Source organism: Papaver somniferum, chromosome 2 (assembly GCF_003573695.1).
Source record: "Papaver somniferum cultivar HN1 chromosome 2, ASM357369v1, whole genome shotgun sequence".
NCBI classification, from domain to species: domain Eukaryota; kingdom Viridiplantae; phylum Streptophyta; class Magnoliopsida; order Ranunculales; family Papaveraceae; genus Papaver; species Papaver somniferum.
In genome coordinates, this window is record NC_039359.1 from 124546003 (window position 1) to 124550362 (window position 4360).

The window sequence follows — 4360 nt, forward strand, 5'->3', positions numbered from 1 at the left end:
GAAGCTAAGAAGATTCTTGGCATGAAGATTCAACGTGACAGAGAGAAGGGTAAAGTTTGTTTGTCTCAAAAGGCATACTTGAAGAAAGTGTTACAGAAATTTGGTATCTGCGAAGGAACTAAATCTGTAAGTACTCCCCTTGGTCCTCATTTTAAGTTGAGTTCTGATATGTCTCCTACTACCGAAGAAGAGCATGAGTATATGGCCCAAGTCCCATATGCTAGTGTTGTTGGTAGCTTGATGTATGCGATGGTATGTACAAGGCCGGATATTTCACATGCAGTAAGTATGATCAGCCGTTATATGCATAATCCTGGTAAAAGATATTGGAAAGCTGTGAAATGTATTTTGAGGTATCTTTATGGTACTGTTGATGTTGGCTTGGAGTTTGTGAAGGAAGATGGGAACAATCAGTTGTGTGTTGGTTATGTGGATTCTGACTATGCTGGTGATTTGGACAAGAGGCGTTCAACTACAGGGTATGTATTTACCTTGGCTGGAGCACCGGTTAGTTGGAAATCGATTTTGCAGTCTACTGTGGCTCTCTCAACTACTGAAGCGGAGTATATGGCAGTGGCAGAGGCATTTAAGGAGGCTATATGGTTACAAAGTTTGCTCGATGACTTGGGTGTTGTACAGGAACAGCTGCCTCAAGTGCATCATGCCAGAACCAAACATATAGATGTTCGATTTCACTTTGTTAGAGAAATTCTGGAAGAAGAAGACATTCTACTTGTGAAGATCGATACCAAAGAAAATCCAGCTGATATGTTAACGAAAGTAGTATCTGGGGTCAAGTTTCGTCATCGCTCGAAATTGATCCACATTCTTCCGGTTTGGTGATACCCTTTGGGGTAGAGGTTCTTAGGAACCTGGTGGAGGCCTTCTAGCAAGGCCATTGAGTGAACTACGGTCGATTTGATTCCTTGCAGAGGATACGTAGGCAGCCTATTGCGCAATCGACGTTGGAAGACGAAGGAGATTTCATGTATTGATCGTCTCATGCATGAATGCATGATTCGAGGTGGAGAATTGTTGACTAGGTCGGTGGATAAAGAGTTTAGAGAAACTAAAACTCTCCAAGTCAGTGAGACTAATTTGGGATAAACCAAAGTGTAGTCGGTGATAAGAGTTTGATAACTCTTAATTGGTTTCTTAATACTAAAGTTTAGGGACTTATTAGCTAAGTTATGAAACCCTAATCCTACCTATGTGTATATAAATAGCCTAATAGAGAATCTAGAGAAAACACACCAAAAATTCTTCTTTTTCTCTAGGGTTTATATGTTTTCTCCTAAACGATAATATATACATCTCTTATTTTTTTCGAGGATTCAACCTCGTTAAATTATCGTCTTTTTTCTTCTTTAGTTTGTGTTCTTGGCAATACTTGAAGTACCGTTTGTAGCTGTGCAAATCGCTTCCGCAGGGTTTTAGTGCAACATAGTTTTGTTGACTCTTAAGATAGTTTGCTCGAAATGCAAACTTGGATATTTATAAACCAAGAAAGTTTGGACACCAAAAAATTTCCAAAACCGAATATTCTTAAGATATGCAATAAATCCCCAAATTGGTTTTCATAATTTCTAAAAATGCTCTGTAACATTCCAAAAAAATTTCCATCGTGCTTTAAGCCAGCATCCGAGACCGACTTATTTGGTTGTCGGAAAATGTATAGTGTGAGGTGTAGAATCCGAGTACGGGACACTCATAGTCGTTGTAGAGTGCCTTCATCAATTTTGTTTAAAACCTAATTTGGGAATGTCCCTAGATTATGTCAGCTCAAATCCAAAACCGGTTGGTTGTAATAACTCTCCATGTAGCTACACATGTCTAGACAGTCTTCATGCAAGTTAAAACGTGTCAAGGGAGTTCTGGTAAAGGAACAAATTCCAACTTTCTTCTCATTATTTGTTTTCGTCCCTCTCTCTAGATTCCTTTCGTTTTTTTTTCCTATCTCTAACACCCTAGTGAACATCGAGTGTGGGAGGGTGAATCATTCATAGATAGCTCCCTGCGTTGCAGTAGTACGAAGAGCTTCAAGAACAAGGCTGCAGACGGGTGTTCTTGCTTTGCAATTGAAGACTGAGGTAGGGGATCTTTTTTCTTCTTTCCTTTCGTTTTTGAACTATGGTTCCCAATGGGTGTCGCTGGTATATGTTTGATTTTCATCTCTTTCTGATATTTCGTGATTGCTACAGATCAAAGAATGGATAATTATAATTTCATTTGGTTTGATGTTTAACTAAATTTTGGTTGAGTTTATTAACTTGAAGCCTCCCTAAAATTTTCACTTGTATCGTAGTTGCCGAGAGTAAACTTGAATTTGTCCTTCTAAATCTTATTAATCTCTTATATGACTTGGTTTGAAATTCTGATAATTTACAGTATGGGTTTGTTCTTTGATTTTATTAAGACATCTCATTTTTGGGTTTATGAATACTTCTCTTGAGTGTCCTTAACATGCAAGAAACTTGCTTAAATCTTACATTTTTCTTGCTGTTTATTCTTTGCATATTAAACTACATATGACTCCTAGTTTCCGTAAACGGAACTAAATGATTTGCAGCTATTAACCACTAGTTTTCACTATGAATTCAAGTACCGAATCAAGTTTCTAAAACAGACCCACACCCGTTTGTGAAAATGACCAAATGAGCTTTCTATTTGATACTCTAACGTTTTCATGAAATTTGGTATTGAAATCTCCTTCCCTCCCTGTAACTCAAAGACTCAAGCAGGTTGATTTGTTTTGGGTCATCAGTTTGAGTATTTACAATTCATATGTGCGCCACTTGATTTATTGAAATGCTACCTTAAAACCCATTGCTTTATTGATTTTCTTATTATGGTATAAGAAGTGCATATTCCTCCACTGCACTAGTATTTGTCCTCTTATGAAGATTTTAGCATAAGAAAATCTTAGCTTTTGTCTTTCCTACTCTTTGGTGTTTTTCCATACTAATCTTAATAATTTTCATTGAACGATTAAGAGGACCCAGACAGACTCCGTTGTGCTGTAACATTGTTTTTATGTTGGGTATTTTGAATTTTTGATACAGATGTTAACAAAATGGTAAACGGTCCTTGGTTTACTTATACTTCAGTGTTAGTGTGTTTGATTTCAAAATAGCTCTCTCTCTCTCTCTCTCGGCAATTAGGACACATTTTCCTTTGGGGGTTGAGCTTCTGATGTGAGTATGTTTAATTTGAGCATGGATTCATTCGTTCCTCGTTTGGTGCGTTATGTTTAGACTGTACGCTCTCGTAAATGGTTTGGCGGTAAGGTTTTACGAATGCTGCCAATGTTATATTTGTGTAAGTTTTTAGTTATGGATTTATGAGATTTTTCATAACTTGGTTTGTGGATGTTTCCTTTTTGACAATTGTATTTGGAAACTAGTGGACTCTACTATAGGACCGTCAGGCCTTAATTGGCACCCCATCTACGGATGGCAGCCCGGAAGACCGTTTGTTTGATAACGGTGGCTGGTATCGGACTACCCTGACGTTGGCACCGGCCTTGTAAATAGTGGAGTGAAATTTTATCCGAATTTATATGAATGGCAGCTTACAAAAGTTTGTGAACAAATGCGTTACATTTACCGATGAATTTCAGATTCTAGTTTTATGCTGTATTGATGCTTTAAGCTTTTGGCATTTTATTTGTATATTTTTTTGGCGCTCGCTTATCGTTATATCTCCTACTGGGTTGTGGGCTCACCCCGTTTTTTTTTTATTTCCCCACAGAGTTTGGAGCTAGCTCGATGCAGTAAGCCGGAAAAGCTTACGATAAGGGAGCTATGGACACAATGTGGTACATATTGTCGTCCTTGTATATATATATATATATCATGGGCTACTTGGGGGATGTTTATTTGGGTAGTTTATGTTTGCTGTTCCCATGTCATTTTACCATATTTTACTGTACATATGTTCGAATATTGAACAAAACCTTTAGGTGGTCTGTAAGTGGAAATATTGTACAAAACCTTTAGGTGGTCTGTAAGTGGAAAACTGGTTGGTGTCGATGCTCGAAAGATCTGACTCTTTCATTATCTAAAGGACTGCATTTGAAACTCATTTTGTCGTCAAATCTAAAAATGAATTGGCATGTCTTACTGGTTCATATATGTCTATTTGCTTGGAATATCTTTGTTGTCGAGACTTGCGGCGTTAGCATGTTCTGTTTTAGTACATTTTGCCTTAGTTTATGCCTTTTAATTTAGAAGTGATTTATGGCTATTGGTTGAGTGTTTGTTTTTATGTCCAAACTATAAATTTAACCAAGTTCGTTTGATTAGATTTTTGAAATAAAGAAGTACACCCTTCACTCCCGAATTGAAATCAATGTTTACTG

At 37.3% G+C, this 4360-nt stretch overlaps 1 long non-coding RNA gene across 1 annotated transcript; it reads left to right on the forward strand.

Annotated features, from left to right (window-relative positions):
* Positions 1 to 1882: 1882 nt before the first annotated feature.
* On the forward strand, positions 1883 to 4129 carry LOC113353898. Its single transcript, XR_003361597.1, has 2 exons — positions 1883 to 2090; positions 3751 to 4129. It is a non-coding gene; the product is annotated as an uncharacterized LOC113353898 (long non-coding RNA).
* Positions 4130 to 4360: the final 231 nt, after the last annotated feature.